The sequence below is a fragment of the Amblyomma mixtum genome, chromosome 8, assembly GCF_055824585.1.
Source record: "Amblyomma mixtum isolate Tamu chromosome 8, ASM5582458v1, whole genome shotgun sequence".
Classification (NCBI taxonomy): domain Eukaryota; kingdom Metazoa; phylum Arthropoda; class Arachnida; order Ixodida; family Ixodidae; genus Amblyomma; species Amblyomma mixtum.
In genome coordinates, this window is record NC_143019.1 from 114,760,203 (window position 1) to 114,780,182 (window position 19,980).

Genomic DNA, 19,980 nt, shown 5'->3' on the forward strand with positions numbered 1-19,980 from the left:
CGTCGTGCAGATTCCGACCACCTAGTTCAAATGAACACGTCACAGTGCACGGACGTTTTAACGCGATATCGCTAAGGTTCCCCTTGTGCAGAAACCCGGCCGTCGTCGTCGGCGATGTGAGCACAAAATGCGCGGAGAAGGAACCCAGTTGTGCTGCCCAGGTCACGTGACCTTGTGGCGTCGTCGTAACTGGCCTATCGGACTGTGAGGAAACTGCCCACCGTGGAGGGAGGCACTTACTGATTATACTCCGTTTTATACATAGCAGGCATCGCTGCCAAAGCTAGCGTGCCTGTTCACGCAGGCTAAGTACGCGACCAAAAAAAAATTTCTGCCTCTCCCGTAACTGAGAGTGGAGTAAGCATGAAATGTTTACGGGCATAACACATCGGTTGTAGATGGTACTAGTCAAAATCTTTAAATGGGTCTAGTGTTCAACACACCACACCACACTCTTCTTGTTGCGTCCAAGCAATCGCCTGCAATAGTGCGGGCTTAGGTAGGCAGCCGCGAACCGTGGCGGCCTGGTCGCTTTCGGGAGCGGCCGCATAATCATGGCGTTGTCGGCAGGTGTGAGCAGTCTTCTGTTGTGGCGTATCACTCGCAAAGCGATCGCTTTCCGCAAGACGCTTCCTACCTCTCCTTTCTTCAGGCTCCATTGCTCGGCTTAAGCAGCTTTTACGGTGGCTGCATTGAAATGCAGGACGATGCAGAAGCGTACGCGGACACGACGAGACGCATGCCTGACAAGAATGTATATGCAGCGCGTTCGAATGCTCCGCGAGCGTGTATACATCTGCCTACCAAAGGGGGAAACGTCATGAGCTGAAGGCCCAGCGGCCGGTCTTTTACGTGCATGAGTATGGGACCGCGGCGCCATCCTTGGGGACGGCGCGGGAGCAGTTTTTCCGCCCAAAGCCCTTCTCGCCCTGGAGCTCCCCTCCTGCTTTAAGCGGCCCACTCTCAAAGCCCCTAACAGATCACGTATGAGTCTCGTTAAATCTCGTACGGTACCCAGATGCTCTCGTTTAAGCTCACGGATGTGTGGAATTCAGTGTCCGGATGTTGGCTCTCGGTCTCGGTGTGACGTCACCACACTGCCAACAACGGGGGCTAAAAGCATTTCACGCTGAAAACAGTTCGCCACTCTACCAAAGGGAACACAAGCATATTTCGTTGTGGCAAACTATAAGTGCTGTGGCTGGCACCTTCTGGAGCTCGTTTGACCTCTTTCCAAAATTTCGTCCAGCGGCTCAACGAGATTTCGGGAAGCAAGAATTGCATGTGGCGATATGATACGTAGTTGGTAGGGCGAACCACTCTTACTCAATCCGCGCATTGAAAGTAGTTCACATTGGCTGAAAATTGTGCCCACGGGACCTGAACACTGAGCGCCTCACAGCTTCGACTATGATTTTCAAAGCTACAATTTCGGTTTAAATCGCTCTTAGTATCCGTACAGATGCTGACATAAGTTTCGAGAAGAACGAATGATACGTAGCGGAGTAATGTGGTTCCGCGGAAGCACTACTTCCGCAGCCTCTGCAGCGTTGCCTGCTATGCATGGAACGGAGTATAGTCGCGAGAGGCTGCTATACCGCTGCGCCAAGAGCAATTAGGACTCGTTCCCTTACGTCGCGGTTTAGGTGTCCACCGAGATATGCGAGGAAGTTACTGCGTCGATTCCTTTCCTCAAACAAATTTTCATTCTCATTTTACCGCCAGCGATCTATGAATGCAAAGTCCAGAAGGACCAACTCCGCATATATGAGCATTAAACCATTACGCTATCGCACCATATCCTTAATAAGGCGGAGCGTAAGTGTCCCATCCATTTTTGTTATTGCGTCCCTAGAGCTTCTATCGATGCAGTGTCACGACTCGGGCTCAGCAGTAGGACGCAACAGCCGCTCAGCCACAGCGGGAGGCCGGTGTCAACGTAATCAATTAATTGCTTAAATAAATATAAAATTAGTTTGAAATTATTGGGGTCGCGCAGAGGTTGTATATATGATCCGAAAGGCCCGAGCGATCAACACAACGAATTTAATGGCTGAGAATACATTTCCAAAGGTACTTTCAGGATCTCTTCGGAATTGGTAATGAAGCGGAATTAGCGACACCGGGGGTATCTTTTAACTCTTTACAGGTCGTTATTTTAAACCTTGCGAAAGATAGGTCGGCGCAGTTTGCGCAGGTGCATTGTGCAGAACGGCGGGCATTATGCATGTCATAGAGCTGAGGGATTAAACAATTAATTGACTAAATTAACTAATATACTCTTTCACTTTTGTTCTGAAGGGCCAACATTTTAGTAAGAAATTGAAGGTTGTCTATACAGAAGCTGAGTGAGGTTTTTAAACTGTATTTATTGACAATGCATTTCGAAGCAATTAACGTCAAAAACACGCATTTTTTAAGCACGGAAAGTTGGTTTCCCGCAATGCACATTTTTAAAATGGCGTCTCTGGGCGCAGTAGTGTCGAAGAAACCGCGCTAACTGATTCTACGGCATAGAATCGACAAACGGCTACCGTATTTGCTGTATTGGAAATGCGAGCGACGCTATTTAAGAATTGTGCATTGCGGGAAGCCAACTTTAGAAATAAAACATGAGTCTTTTTGACGTTCAATATTTCGAACCGCATTGCCGATAAAGAAAATTTAAACACTGGACTCAGATTCAAAGTAGATGGCCTTCAATTTCTGATTATAATCATGGCCCTTGAAATCCAAAGTAAAAAGTTGGTTAGTGAAATAGCAGCGAGGGACTCAGACGTGTCAACATCGAAATTGTACGTGACCGCAACGTATTTTGCAGATCGACCGTTAAGAGCCAAGCCAGCGCACTGCATCGGCTGCCACCATCATCGCACGGTGTCATCGTATGACACCCACGGAAGGCAGCTACGAGCACTATACTCCGTTTCATACATAGCAGTAAACGCAGCCAAGGCTGCGGCGCCTGTTCGCGCTCCTCGTCCGCATCGTAATGTAGTGCGTCAAAAGTAAAAATCGTGATGAACTCAGAACTAAAGTAAATGTTGGTTGATATTGCAGTATAATGATAACGGTGTTTTATTTTGCGAAAAGATTGCTTTTTTTATGTTCTACAAAACAGGGTGCCTTAGTTTTTTGGGTTCTTTTTTTCGGTCCCTCCTGTATCAGGTTTTCGCAGCTAGGCCGGCCGCGCAGGCCGGCCGGTCATGTTGTCTGCTTGAGCGGTTCACCTGAAGCATTTCCTTCCTCCGAGACCTGGTGCGCTGTTCTCTTTTCTGTAAAAATCACCGACCGTACAACCACTGGAGGCCACTCACATGATACGCGTAGCAAATGTTATATATAGACCAGATTTTTTTACCCTCGCACGCAGGCTGCGGGCGCGCTCCTACTCTCGACACCAGTCGCCATCTGTCGGCGCGCGCGGCCCGAGGAACTGCGGATCGCGCCGGCGCCGCGCGTAGAACGCATGTTTACGTGTTCGCTTCTGCCGTTGTTGTGCTCCATCAGCTAACGTATAAGGGTGTGTGCTGTGCGTCACTACTCACATTTTCCCTCTTCCAGACAGTACTGCGGTTATCTTGTGCGCAGTTACTCGTTAACGTGACATCCGAGGGTAGTCGACCAGGTAGTGTGCGGACTGGAAACCGGCACTTCTAAGCAGATTTCTGCGCTGTCGTGTCGATTGTTGTCGCCTTTTACGTGCGATATCATCTATGATAATTTTATGCATCAGAATGCAGATCTATTGATTTGACTCAGTGGAGTAGTAACTGGATAGGCGAGCTGCCGACTGAAGGTTGTCCCGACGGAGCGCGTGTTTTAGATCACCAGTACGTGTTCGGCATCCTTGCGCTGAGCTTGCACTTGTTCCCATTAAACACATTTCATGCACAGGATTGTAAGCACGACCGCTACCAATTTCAGCTGCTTTTTCCGCACGCATGTCACGGGGATCTGGAGGGTAAAGGTTTATCTAAAGTATCTTTCTACTGTTGGTATCTGCACTAGTTTGGTTTGGTTTATTAAGGTTTTACGTCCCAAAGCGACTCAGGCTATGAGGGACGCCGTAGAGAAGGGCTCCGGAAATTTCGACCACGTGGGGTTCTTTAACGTGCACTGACACCGCACAGTACACGGGCCTCTAGAATTTCGCCTCCATCGAAATTCGGCCGCCGCGGCCGGGGTAGAACCCGCGTCTTTTGGGCCAGAGCCGAGAGCCGTAACCACTGAGCCACCGCAGCGGTGCGGTATCTACCTTATTCACAGGAAAATACTATGCGCGATTTCATTACATTTTCCACACTTAGCCAAACGGCTACGCAACGCTCTCACACGCGGCGCGAGCTCCTGAATAAAATAACGCGACCTCGGACCTCAGAATTTGTGAAAGCTGGATTAGCTGCTCATATCTATTCAAGCTTTGATAAATTAAGCGAAAGTACGTTTTTATGCACCAGGTTGCATAAACCACGACAAAATTTGTTTTCTGTTGGCGCTGCGATTCATTTGAGCTCACAGCGGTAATTTGTTGATAAACTGGCGCGGCGACAAGAAAGCCCTGTTTGTGGAAGGGGGGGGGGGGCTTTATGGCCGGCCGGCAGGAAGGAATAAGAGTGCATGGGAATTGGAACTGCATGCTGGCCGCACACCTAATGCTTGATATTGAACAAAAAGGTTCTTTGCGGTGGAGCACCAGGACGGAATTCGATATAAGCACGAGCGCGTTCTAAGCGCCGGCACAATTAACCTGAATGTCAAACTAAATGTCATTAAAACGTGTCAATGTTATCGCTTTGATAACGTAAATACTTCCTGCAACACAGCCACGCAGCAGAAGTATGCTCGACAGTGTTTTTTTAGCGCCCGAAGCGCGGCTATATGCAGGCGCGGCCGCGGAACTGCCGCAGCCCCGCAGTCCCCAAAGAAACGCCCGCACCGCGGCGCGCCAGTCGGTGGAAAATGGCCGCGCCCGGGAGAGGCTCAAAATTCTGGTCTATACCATTCCATAACCTACAGCACCAGTTGCTACACTACCAGCACCAGTTGTGACAGCAGTGAAAAACAACGATAGTGGATTACGATCGAGCAAATGGACAACTTTAGTTACAAAGATGATATTTACAAAGATTAAAAACATGAGAGCGGATGTCAACAATTAAATGCCAGCCACAACGTTCACTCACGCTGCGCTTACATCTCATTGGTGTGTAAGAAGCCCGAATTTTTACTCGTATATATTGTTACCGCGAGAGGACGATGACGAGCTACTGTGTGGAGAACGAACAGCGAGCTTCGTCAACCTCTTTGTGCGCCCTATTCAGGAACCACGGAACCTCATCGTCGGCTTCTCATAATAACAATGTCAACTGCAGCGGCAAGTGTGCTAATATACGACACCACTTGTTGCGTTCGATGACCTGCGCAGCAGAATCTCTGCTCACTGCCCAAATACACAGCTTTCAACAATCCCCATCCATCTCGCCGCACTAGCTCACACCCATAACACACCGAATCCGACATCTAATACAAAACATTACTACGAACGGAAGCACTTCAAAGAATTTTCCTTGTGACAACAGCTCAAAAGTGTATACTTCCCGAATCAGCGGCTTTAAAGTGAGCGGCGTCTGAGTACGCCGATCAATGGCGGGTTGCCGCTAGCCGAAGCTGCTCGGAATAATCGACGCCGCTCTGAATTCTACCACCACACAATTAATGATTCATTGTGTGCCGCATGCAAAAGAGTCACTGAACGCCCGAGAACAGCACTTCGCAATCACGTCCGTCGCCAATACACTACACTGCTTTTTCCCTTCGAAACAAGTAAGCAGCGCAAGTAAATAGCGCAGTGTTTTTCAAAGTATTCATTCGAGTTTGACAGTGTCGACTTTCTACCTAAGGGTAATTATAAGAAAGATAAAAAAGAAATGAAAAAGAAAACCCAGCCAAGCCGGGAGTCGAACCTAGGCCCTTTGTAAAATGAACACACAGGCGCGCGCTTCGTACCACTCAGCCACGACTTTTTTTTTCTTTAATGCATTTTCACAATGGGTACAAAGAAGTAAAACTTGTCAGCAACACTTGCACTGACACGGTAGGTTAAATTTTTTTCAGTTCAACCAAGTCATCGAACACATTTAACCAAGTTGGCTGATCAGGCAGTGCCTGATACACTTCCCTCAGACGTATGACACCTTCAATGAAATGCTCGCGTGGAGATCTCACAACTACTTCTGCATTGTTGAATTGTGTCCTTGTGTTCCATAAACTATGGAGGCCAAGGAGCATAATAGTGTTATAAGGGATGTCCTGTTTTACTACCGGTAAGAACCTGATGCCATGCGGGTGTAACGGTAAATCTTTCTTTAAGGTTTTTTGAAGCACATCCCAGAAAGAAACCGCATCCCAACAATCTAAAAACACGTGATGTATTGTTTAAGGTTTTTTACATAGAAAACAATCTGTTGACCAAGGGACAAAGCGTCCTTTATCATGCATCCATGTTTTGACCGACAGAGTTCCTGTATGAAGTTTGAAGAAGAAAGTTTTCAATGATGGGTAAACTGGCATTCTTTTAACCCTTTTGAGCACATCTGCTCCTGGGCCTCCGCAGTTTGACAATCGGTAAATGGGTACAGGGAGCATTTGATTCAATTAAATCTTTATACCGTTTTTTTTCTAGTGGCATTGGAGAGGTACTACATTGAAAATCGCACTTGTAACATTCTGTACGCAAGCACAACTTCCCGCAGATAACCTCTCACTGTACCACGCATGTTTTCAACAGAGCATACTACAACTCCTGGTAGCAATCGACATAAACGAACTTGCACAACTGTGCGAAGAAAAATATCGTTCTGGTCGCGAAGAAACATAAAGCGGGACCCGATCTGTCGTACAAACAACTCAACAAGACCGAGACCTCCTCTCTTCACGGGCAAGAATAAGTTTGTTCGACTAGTTCTTTCCCATGTCGACGCCCAAATAAATACAGCAAAAACCCGATGGATCCTTTGAATATTGATCCGCGAGGAGCTCAACACATTCATGACATACCATATTTTGGAGATGAGGAACAGGTTACACACAGTGGCGCGCGACAACATTGATAGTGGTCGCCCCTGCCACCCACTGGCCTTTTCCTTTGCCATTGCCACCTGTTCATTCCAGTATGGTTCGGGGTTGCTATAAGAGTTCAGCGGTACTCCAAGATACGTCGTCGGAGTTGTGGCCCACCGAAGTCGGGAGTAATAGTCTGGCGTCTCCTCCTAGTCACCATGCCAGAATCCATAACTCTTCTCCCAATTTATTTGCACCCCGGTGCATTTGCAAAACTTCTCAACAACAGCCGTGGCTTCACAGATACTCTGTTTACTTGAGCAGAACACGGCGATGTCGTCAGCATAAGCTAAGATTTTAACATGCACTGACAGTGACCTGAAGCCAGTTATACACTCAGCGTTTAGTATAGCGAGACAAAGGGGCTCAAGATAGATTGCGAACAAGAGGGGTGACAAAGGACATCCCTGCCTCACTGAAGATCGTACGTGTAGGCTTTCAGTCAGCTCCCCATTAACAATGACGCGCGTTGTGCAGTTCGCGTACGCCATTGGTACGCCCTCCGTTATTACACACCCCACATTAGCCTGATCTAGCAAGCTGAACAGAACCTCATGAGATACACGGTCAAAGGCCTTTGCGAGATCTAGCTGCATCATTGCCACCCCTTCGCCTAGTGCATCGCAGCATTCAAGCACACTTCGCGCTATGTGTATATTAGTGGCTATGCTCCGACCCTTGATACCGCAAGTTTGATGACTCCCCACTAGCATGGTTATGACGCCCTGAATTCGCGTTGCCAGAATCTTCATGAATATCTTATAATCTACGTTGGTGTGTTCTCTTTATTAGGAACAACAAAGGCATAACAATGCAATCGCTCTTTTCGTGTGAAAGCGGTCGTCTCCTGGTCGCCGATTTTTTGTACTGCGATCTGCCTTTTCGAGTTATGTGTGTGTATGCACCAAATGTAGAAAAAGAACGTAAATTGTTTTTTTGACCACTCAGCCACGACGCGAGGCTTTTTTTTTCTTTATTGCATGGAAGAACTTCCGTAAAAAGGGGGAAAACTTCAATCAAACTGGTTCGCGTCTCAAGGTACCGGGCTGCTTAATGCGAGCCCGCCATAGCCCTAACTCAACACTGCATCCCCATCAAAACATCAAAATTCAGGGAGGCACACACATGCATCTAGGCACGGCAGCCAGCTCGGAGGTTCTTCGCGTGCAGCATATACACTCCTCACCAAAGCACACTGTTCACGAAACACAGATTTGGGCGATCTAGGGGGCTCGGCATGTCTGTCCATCATACGGCTTTTTCAAAGACTGAATAGTCCCATCAACACAAACAGATCATAAGGCACAAAAGAGTTTTTGCCAACCGGCAGAAATCTAATAGCGTATGGTGTAATTTCAATGTCCTTCTTAAGAGTTCGTTGTAGTATTTCCCAAAAGAACATGGCCTCACGGCACAGGATGAAGCAATGATCAATTGTCTTAGGCACATTACACAGACGGCAATTCACATTCCAGGGTACAAACATCTCCTTGTCATTAAGAAATGTCTTGACAGGCAGCGTCGCTGTGTGTAGTTTGAAAAAGAACCTTTTAGCGGCTGCCTGAATGCACATCCGCCTAACACGCTTTAGAACACTGATGTCCAAAGACCCCAGATAAGGCTGCTGATACAATGGTGTAGGGAACAAATAGTCTGTGAGAGCCTGGGTCATCTGTTTTCTCGAGAGGCTATAGAGGTAATCTAAAGAGAAGCGCACAGTGAGGAAATTGAAAGTGTCAGCAACCTCCTTAAGGAATCCGAATAAAGTCCCCTCACGAGCCTGCACAGTCGGTGCGAATGAGTAAGGCAAATGAAAACTAAGCCGCCTAATGGGCACAGCTACCAGAAACGGGTGGTTTGCCGATTTCAAATAGAAAAAAACGGGAAACAAGTTGATGCACGAACAGGTGAACAAGGCCCACTCCACCACCCTCTAAGGGAAGGAACAAGTTGTCACGCCTCATGGGCTCCCATTGAGAGCGGACGGATACATTTTGCTTGTTTTTTGCAGCGGACTACTTTCGTACCTTTGGCAGCGTTGACAGCTATGTATGAAACGGAGTAAAGGCGCCTGCGCAAGACCGGAAAAAGAGCCTGGCGACGGCACGGACTACATAAGGAGCAGCGGTGTCACACCCCTGGCATAGCAGCGAGCGACTCAGTCGTGTCAACATCGAAATTGTACCTGACCGCAACGTATTTTGCAGGTGAGTAAATTTTTCCTTGCGTTAGTTGCTACACTGAGTCGCTCGCTGCTTGAGATTCACTATGGGTGAAAAACAGCCTACTACAATCAAAGAGCTTGCTAAAATCTTAAATGAGCTTACGGCTAATATTGTAAAGCTGGGAGATGATGTTACAAAAGTCAAAACATCCGTTCAGTTTATGAGTGACAAATTTGATGCCATTCAAACTACCCTTACTGAAGTCTGCACAGAGCTAAAGGATCTGCGGAAGGATCACGACGCCCTGAAAAAAGAAAATGAAGAACTGAAGAAGGAATTAGCTGACACTAGAGCAGACCTTATTGAAATGAAACAGTACAGTAGACAAAACAACATTGAAATTAAAGGACTGCCACACAACTCCTCGGAATGTCTTGAGGACACTATCCAACTTCTTGGTGAGCAACTAGGCACTCCGATTGAAACTTCCGAAATTGATGTTGTACACAGGGTCCCCAGAAAAGAAAAAGGAAAACGAAACGTTATCGTCAGGTTCATCAGTCGTTCTTCTCGAAACAAGGTGCTCCAGGCAGCAAACAAGAAAAGGCTAACTGCAGCAGATTTTGGGCTTGAAGGCACAAATCCGGTCTACATAAACGAACGTCTTTGTCCGGAGTACAAGATACTGCTTGGAAAGGCCACTCAGCTGCGCAAAGAAAAGGAGTGGAAAATTTCATGGGTATCGCAGGGCAAGATTCTTGTACGCAAGACTGAAACATCCTCTGTCATCCACATTTCACGAGGAGACGGTCTTGGAAATATTGTATAAATTTCATATTCGTGAATGAACTCTGAGATGTTCTCGGTACAGGAAGTAAATAACTGCAATACTTTGGCCAATAACTTCAAGGTCTTAAATTGTAATATCCTTAGCATTAATAGAAACCTGAACAGCCTGTCTTTATTATTAGCTCAACATAACTATCAGTATGATGTGATCACTTTGACAGAAACATGGCTAAAACCAAAGGAACATATTAATATAACTGGATTTAACATGGTCGCTGCTCCTCGCCCTGGTACACACAGAGGAGGCGGTGTGTTGTTGTGCGTGAAAGAAGAACTTGAATACAAAATTATCTCCTCAGTGGATAATCAGACGCAGCAGGAACATGACATATTAATCATTGAACTAGTTAATGCAATAAACATTGAAGTAATTTACCGGCCTCCTAGTTCTAATGTGGGCACGTTTCTTGATTGTCTGGAAACAGTTTTTGAACAGCTAGCGTGAAGGAATAAAATTGTATGGTGTGTGGTTATATTAACTTAGATTTGCTTGGAAGTTCTTACGATGCTTACAGAACACTTTTTGAGTCTTACGGATTTTCTAGTGTCATAACACACCCTACTCACGTTAGTGATACTTCTGCTACGCTTATTGACCATATTTTGTGCAATTTTAACTCGGACGACACAGTCTCCGCAGTAATCGATGATAGCCTCTTTACCGTCTAACGTACCCAAAGCCGCGATTCGTTGCCGCCGCGGTGGCTCAGTGGCTATGGTGCTCTGCTGGCCCGAAAGACGCGGGTTCGATCCCGGCCGCGGCGGTTGAATTTCTTTGGAGGAGAAATTCGAGGCCCGTGTACTGTGCGATGTCAGTGCACGTTAAAGAACCCCAGGTGGTCGAAATTTCCGGAGCCCTCCACTACGGCGTCTCTCATAGCCTTAGTCGCTTTGGGACGTTAAATCCCATAAACCAACCAACCAACCAACCAACCAACCCAACCCAACCCAACCCAACCCAACCCGACCCGACCCGACCCGACCCGACCCGACCCGGCCCGACCCGGCCCGACCCGGCCCGACCCGGCCCGACCCGGCCCGGCCCGACCCGGCCCGACCCGGCCCGACCCGGCCCGACCCGGCCCGACCCGGCCCGACCCGGCCCGACCCGGCCCGACCCGGCCCGACCCGGCCCGACCCGGCCCGACCCGGCCCGACCCGGCCCGACCCGGCCCGACCCGACCCGACCCGACCCGACCCGACCCGACCCGACCCGACCCGACCCGACCCGACCCGACCCGACCCGACCCGACCCGACCCGACCCGACCCGACCCGACCCGACCCGACCCGACCCGACCCGACCCGACCCGACCCGACCCGACCCGACCCGACCCGACCCGACCCGACCCGACCCGACCCGACCCGACCCGACCCGACCCGACCCGACCCGACCCGACCCGACCCGACCCGACCCGACCCGACCCGACCCGACCCGACCCGACCCGACCCGACCCGACCCGACCCGACCCGACCCGACCCGACCCGACCCGACCCGACCCGACCCGACCCGACCCGACCCGACCCGACCCGACCCGACCCGACCCGACCCGACCCGACCCGACCCGACCCGACCCGACCCGACCCGACCCGACCCGACCCGACCCGACCCGACCCGACCCGACCCGACCCGACCCGACCCGACCCGACCCGACCCGACCCGACCCGACCCGACCCGACCCGACCCGACCCGACCCGACCCGACCCGACCCGACCCGACCCGACCCGACCCGACCCGACCCGACCCGACCCGACCCGACCCGACCCGACCCGACCCGACCCGACCCGACCCGACCCGACCCGACCCGACCGACCGACCGACCGACCAAAGCCGCGATTCGCACGGCTACCCGTTTTGTCAGCAACTTACTGCGCGGAAATATCACTGCAGTTTGAGATAAGATTCTACGCGACAGTGACGTAAACAGAATGTACGCTTGCTTTGATAATGCACTTTCCCAATCTGTAATAACTACACCCATTCGAAAGAAGTATTTTGAGCAGCCGGTTCAGCCATGGATAACACGCAATGCTTTGGAACGTTCCCGCAGCAAAGATTACTGATACAAAAATCACAAGCAACACAAAGAAAACTGCTTTTACAGAAACCAATAGAAGTTTTTCAGGAACAAGCTAGTTGGAATGCTACGCGGTTGCAAGAAAGCATACTACAGTCGAATTATTTTGGAAAACCAACAAAACTCAAAAAAGCTATGGCAGGTAATTAACTCGGTTTTCAAGGGGCAAGTGCACCTACCGAAGCTCCCAGATTGCGCCCTGTATGAATTTTCAAAGCTGAAGATGGCAAATAGCTTTAATGAATATTTCATTAATGTTGGTCGTAGCCTTTGTATTTTTTGATTTAACATCCACCGAAATAAAGTCCTTGGTGTTGTCTTTACCCACTGGTAAAGCCGCCGGTTGTGATGCTATAACCACAAAGTTTCTAAAAGCGACTATCGATATACTTTGTCCATTCCTAGAAAAGATATTTAACTCCGCCTTTCACTCCGGCACGTACCCTGATATTCTTAAAAAGGCAAGGGTCTCTCCTGTGTTCAAGTGTGGGAATCCAGATCTGTTAGAAAACTACCGGCCTGTATCAGTCCTATCTGCAATTAATACATTATTTGAGAAACTTATAACAAAACGAATGTTAGACTTTTTATTAAAATACATTCTCATTGTATCCAATCTGCACGGTTTCCGACCCAACAAATCAACAAGCACAGGCGTTACATCCATTGTAAATAGTATATATAATAGTTTACAAAATAGAGAAGTAGTTTTTGGCATATTTTTGGACTTAAGGAAAGCTTTCGATACGGTTGATCATGAATTATTATTGATGAAATTAGCTTGCTATGGGTTCCGCGACGTAGCGTTAAACTTCTTTCGAAGCTATCTCACAAACCGACAGCAAAGAGTACACATAGAATCAGACACGTCCGACTTTTTGCTAGTCTCCCATGGGGTACCACAAGGATCGGTATTAGGGCCAATTCTGTTTTCCTTATACATAAATGATTTTCCCAACTGCTTAAAAGATGGTGATGCCGTAATATACGCCGATGATACAGCTGTACTCATTTACAGTAAAGATATAAATAGACTAGAAGAAATTGTTAATAAAGAATTAAATAATATAGCTGAATGGTTTACTGCTAATAAATTAACGGTAAACTGCACAAAAACAAATTACGTAATTTTCACATCTGCAGGCAGCAAAAACAAAGGTTCTATTAACTTAAGGATTGGTCAGAAAGACATTGATCAAGTCGAATCATGCCGATAGCTAGGTGTCACGCTGGACTCGTCATTGCATTTTAAGGAGCACATCAGTAACGTCTGCAAGAAACTAAGCCATGCATGTTTTGTACTTTTTCAAGCCCGACAATACTTTCCCCTTAAAACGCTCAGAGCAATATACTTCGCAATTTTTCACTGGCTGCATTTGTTTTTCAGTCCCGGACTGTCCGGGACTACTTGCGGACTCGAGTCCGGTATTTGTTTTTCTCGGGCAGCCCGAAAGCTCCGCCCACCTGCCTGCATCGCCATAGCAACGCGTTCGTTTTTAGCCTATGGCAGTCCGCGGGCTGCTGAGAAGGCAGCAGACGATAGCTGCGCGCCGCGCTAGCAGCCATATTGAGTTAGACTCCGTGTGCATTTTGAGTGCTTTTCGTGTTCTTGGAGGTCGATATCATGCGTTAAACCTTCACATGAGCTCCGCAACTCATCTCTGAGCCATCGCAAGACTTTTTGTTCTTGCATCTTCGTTTATTTTCTTGAAATCCACCGCACACGGACGCGCGTTCGAAGCTGCGAGCGCGTATTGTTTGCTCGTGTCGTCAAGAGGTTCTTGTTTCCTTGTTTTGCGACATGCTGTCTGTACGCTTACCTGAAAGCATCGCAGGTGAATCACTCGTATACTGGAGCAGCTATAGAGCTTGTTGTCAACATTTTTGCGAAGGCTTTCGTCTGTCTGCCTATCCGCAACGAGTTGGACTACTTTGTGCGAACTTCGCCGCAAGCAGTAGCGGCAAGCATACCTCCGAAGCTGAGTTCTGTAATGCACCTACGCTAAGCTGACAGTACAGTCTTTAAATCGACTCAGTATCATGATCGACCGCTCGGCGTTGCTTCGGCGTCGTGGTGGCCGTGGCTTGCGTCGTCTGCTAGCAGATGACAGCGTCCTTGTACGGTAACCGAGGGGGAGCCAGGCTCTGGCGCCGAGTTCGAAAGCAGCCTATGGCAAGTCGGTCATGTGACCATGACGCTATTTCCTGTCAGAGCGGAAGCCGAGACCTGTCAGCAAGTAGTCCGGTACTGGAAAAACAAATGCGTCCACTCTCATTTCACATACTGCGTTTAATCATGGGGCTATACCTATCCTTCATATCTAGAGCCACTCATCATTCTGCAGAAACGTGCTCTGCGCATTCTAACTTTTTATCTTACAGAGAACACACTGCAGCACTATTTCCCGAACTGCAGATTATGCCATTCACAGTCGCACGGGATTACAAAACAGCCTGTGCTGTGCATAAAATACTGTCAAGCAATAACCCATTTCCCTCGACCATCTTTATACCCCCAAAAAGGCTCACACGAAATGAGAATAATTATAATTTTAACTTACCCGCCATTTACAACACATACAGCAGGCGATTATTAACATATACAGGTACAAAAATCTGGAATGCTCTTCCAGTAATGGTTAAAATTTCTCTCGCTTGGTAAAGGACATTATCTATAAAAATAACTTTCAATCTATAGCAGAAATGTAGTCTACTAAAAAGTGTATTACTTGGTTTGTATAGAATGAGCTAATACTCTTTAATCTGCATTTATATATGATTCAATGCTTGTAACGAACGTCCTCTGTTGTCTTTTCTTTCATTCATTGGTTGCATATGCTTGCTTCAGTTGATTGTAGTTTTGTGTAACATCTTCTATTCATATAAAATGTACATTTTGTTTCTTATGTTGACGCCTGGGCACGCTATTTTGTACACTTATTACATGGGCCCGAACTAGCAGCTTGCTAAGGGCCCAGATGCTTTTATCACCCGGTTTGTATAACCTTCATTCAAAGGGAATAAACTGAAACTGAAACACCTTGCTGTACAGTCCACCCGCCTAGACCGCACCAAGTGTCTCTCGCAGCGCTTAAAATAATGAACTGTAAACAGCAAAAAAAAAAAAAACGCCCGGTAGAATGGCCTGCACTTTCTAACGAATTAATTCAATGAACGGAGTATTCCACTTGAACGCACTCTCTACTGCTAAGCACCGAACAGAGGCGCATGGCGGTAGGTAGGCCATAACTTATAATTCTCGTGTTTTTTTTCTGACTTTTAGCCATTTTTAGCACTTAGTTACGTTTATTGGCTAGTATATTCACGGGATGTTCAAGCCTCCGCGACTCGTGATTATAAAATGCTTAACAATGCTTTCTCTCTCCACAATGACGTTGATTTCCAGGCGAAATCAATGTCATAAATTTTAATGTATGCCTGTATCTTCGCAATAAGCGAACAGCGTGTTGGCGTGATGCTAAGTTAACGAGGAGATTGCTTTTTTTGTGTGTTACTCCGTGAACCGTTGGATAAAACAAGATCATCTCTGCTTCTCATTCTTGCACTCTTACAGCGCTTGTTAGGCAAGTGCACCGTGTCTGCGTTTCTATTAGACCTAGCGTTGTTTCTAGCGGACCGTTATCGCGCGACGTACTGCCATTTGTTCCCTCTCTGAAAACGAACCTGCCTTCCGAGATTACGACCAACGCGTCAGACGGGTCCGTGGAAGGGCGAAGAAGTAATCATTGCTGTTATGGGTGCGAACCCTTATCTCAGTGCCGCTGGATCGCGTAAAATCTAATCCAAAGCGCAGGAACTTCCCCGTCGGCCGGGTTACCCCCCTGTTGCACGATTCGTTCGTAAGAGCCCTCTCCAAGCGGTTCCCCGTTTCGCTTGTCGGGACCCGCTAGGGTCCTCACTTCACTCGAATGCCAGCCTTCAAATAGGTCACTTTTCTTAGGGGGAATTAAGGGAGGGCTCTGACAGCAACTGGCAGTTTCATGTGTCAGTGGAAAATATTTGCCAAACAGCCTGCCACGCGTTAACTGCCACACCGCTGGACCTGTAAAATATTTAGAATAGCCACTTTGGTCGCAATGGTCATGCCTAGTTTAGAGAAAAGCAGATCACAACGCTCCCACAATTCAGCTGCCGGGACCATTACTGGTGCGCCGGGAAATAATGTACATTTAGGAGCAGAACTTGGCATTAAGCTTCAAACGGTAATCGCATCCCTCGCGCAGGCGACTCAAGCGACACGTGTCGACTGCAAATTGAAGCACAGGTTAACTGCTTTCAGGATTCGTAATGGGGCTGCAGAACTTGTGAGCCTAAGATAGACTTTGTTTTCAAGACGGCCGCCCACTGCCAGACTGAGTTTGTACGTTGACGTCAATTTCACATGTTACGGCGTACATGGTAAATTCTGGCAGGCGCAATCCAGCCCCGTTTTTTGAGCTCTTATGAGTTTTCAATGCATAGTTAGTCATTGCCAATTTAATTTTGTATTTTATCAAGGTACTAATCAGCACGCATTCATCCTTTACATCAGTACCGTAATACCATAACGCTGCACACAGACACAAAATCACATTAGTTCACGGGCTAGTACTTGTATAACTTAACGCTATGGGCGTACTAACATTTAGTCGGTGAATGCAGAGTCCTTGATCTTTCCTCTGCGCTAAAATCTTCTTAGTTCGACATTTACACAAGTATTTCAGTGTATAAATTCATCAGTGGCAACCTCGCATATCCATAACACGTAAAGACCCACCAGGGTCTCCTTTATGTGACAATGAACAAAACATTTCTTATGGTAAAACCGTGAATAGTTACGACAAAGCCACTGTTTATTTTCATAGGTAATTGTGGAAATCAGTAGCGGTAAGCATAAATAAGATATCATGTACTCGCCCTTATAAAGGCGAGCTGAGGCACTTTCTACAACTTGAAACGGGAATACACTGCATCAAAAAAAAAAAAAAAAAACTTTCTGACAGCAAAGAAAGACATGGGCATGGGCACTGGGCGACAACTTTTCTGGCAAGGAGCAGAAGGTTCGGGGTTGAAGTACACTATCTTTCTTCCTACGCAGCACAATATAGACGACGGTTGTAGTTATAGGGTTCCTCTTAAAACACGGTGAATTGACAACACTCAACATTTAAGGCTTATTAACAGCACAACTGCCAACTTTAAACATTACAGGCTCACGGAAAAAGCAGTTTCTTTGATTTTAAGTTGTTTTGGCACGCCCGGATCCAAGAAGCTTCCATAGATGGCGCGTGCGGCGACGCAGCGTTAAAAGTGGTAAGATTTTAAAGTAGCTAAACCGAGCAGACGTGCAAAAGCATGTGTTTATCCTGGTTGGCTCATGGTTCTGCTTTGCTGGCTCGTCAGCACGTCTGGCAACGATATTAGAGCCAGGTGAAGCTCTGGTGGAGGTTAAGGTGACCTGATATGTTCGCACCGCAGATGGAAGTCGCAGAAAACGACGATATGCAAAGCAGAGCGCGAAAGTGTGCTGCAGTCTAACACGAGTTGTGGTTAGTGACGGCGATATATCACAGTGCCCTCTTGCAGTGGCAAGCGAAGCTCATCTGTTCGCACAGCCGTGGGTTCGGGACCCAGTCGCGGCAATATGCTAGGTTTTGCCAAGGTCACCTTCAAGGTCAAGCTTCAAAGAAACTGGAGCCGGTTAGGCTTTTGTCAAAACTGTCTTGAAAATCATTTACCACTCCATATTTCATTGTCACCTGGCTTATTGTTGCAACTCTTTACATGCCTACAAAAACGGGTGGCAGCAGTCAATTCCTTCATATTACATTCCGAAATTGGAAGAGAGGAATGTGATGCAGAAGCTAACAACTCCTCTTATGTTTCACTTCCGGGATCATCCAAACCATGAATTATAAGGTTGCTCCTTCGGGATCTGTTTTCTAGGTCATATACAGATTATGGCTGCAATGATTTTTTTTCACGATTTTATGAAAAGATACACGAACGTTTCTGGTTCGGTTTACAGTCTAAAAGTGCTTCTTAACAACTATAGGTGACGGTGTCTGTTGAGGCTTTAAATCAGGTTTCTTTTCATGTTCAATAAAGTTCGTGTACACATGTGAGTGCTGCAGTTTACTTATAGGTTTTTACTCCTTACGAGAGGCATCCTCGGACTCTGAATTCGAAATATCGTTTTGTATAAAATGTACACACAGCCTTTAGCGAAAATACCAAAAAAAAAGTGAACACAAGAAGTTCTGTCCAATCAAAACATGAACTTTTGAAAGGAGCACGCATATCGCTGGCACTCATTCAGGTGGTGTGTGTTACAATGTTGCCGAAACACATACACACACACGCACACTTGCCATGAAAAACACATGCTCAAGCGAATGAAAATACGAACACACGCGCGCACACACACACGCAAGCAATCCCGCATTGGCATTTCGAGGCATGAAATTCTGTTAACAACCTTGGCCTCTTTTACGCTGGTGCGAATGAGCACGTACGCCTTCGTGGTAAAGAACTCTCGCTACGAAAACCTTACTATAGATTAAGCGGAAGTACAAAACAAAGCAGATTCATACTATCATAATGCTGAGGTTTTCAGAGTGCATCAGGATTCAGGCAATCCCTGAAATTTTCTCCTGTTACTGCGGGTAGCAAATGTGCCCGATTGTCGTTGCATACATTACACCGACAACAGCCCCTGGAAATTCTCCAGGAGTACTATCTAGCGTGCGTCTTATTGTTCTAGATAAGCCTGTGGGGCCTTCTTAGTTTCTCAGTCTTTACACCTATCTCGAGGAGAGGGCAACTGCCCTGAAGTTCATTTACAGGTAAAATCTCCTATCCCGAGAATTATTACTTGCACATGGAAACCTTCCAGAGTGCAGCTGTGTGTAAGTCGGCGTTGTTGGTACGGCCTATGATAGCACTAGGTTTCGTGGGCTTCGAGTGGCTTGTTATCATCGTACACAGATTCCTTCTTACCGCGGAGTTCTCGAACGTACGTTCGTCTAGAGGTCTTTAGGTTTGCTTTTGCCAGACAGATATCCTTTGCTCTTTCGTTTCCATTTCGGTTTAGTTGGATTGACGTTACTCTCAAGGCAATTTATTCTTATCTTAAAAGAAAAGGGTACCAGTGGAACTGTGGTTACGTCATGAAATAAGAAAGAGAGGGGCAGGGGGGGGGGTGCTCAGACATGATATTACTACTGTCGCCTCCCTTCGTCTAATTTTCCTTTTATGCTTATTTAAGGCCTAATAAACCTTATGCAGTTCTCCGGCTGCTGTATAACCAGTGCTATACTTTTTTTGGAATCTGTAGTCTTTTTTTTCTCGATAAACTGAATTTAATGCTGTTTCTGGTTTGCTTGGCTACGAAGGCAGATATAGAATGGAAAGATCTCCCTTCTGTCACGGAGTGTTTTGTCGGCCCTGATGGTAGCACGGTCGCAGGTTTTTATTTTCAAATTTCGCAACTTTATCTGTTAGACCAAGAGCGCACTAAGCTGTGATTGGAAATAGGTTAAAAAAAAATCTCACTATTCCACAGCTGGCTAAGCTTCAGCCCACAGGCTTTGCTGCTTTAGGTGCTTACGAGGCAGTGCTTGATTTAAGAGGCTGATGTTTTTATCTACAACGCGTGCTGTTGTGAGAGAGCTGGAACTGCAAAATTCAGTCGGTAATAACATACTATGAGGAATAAAAGGGTTGCTAATGCAAACGTAGCTGGCTAGAATGCTTCCTTTCAAGCACA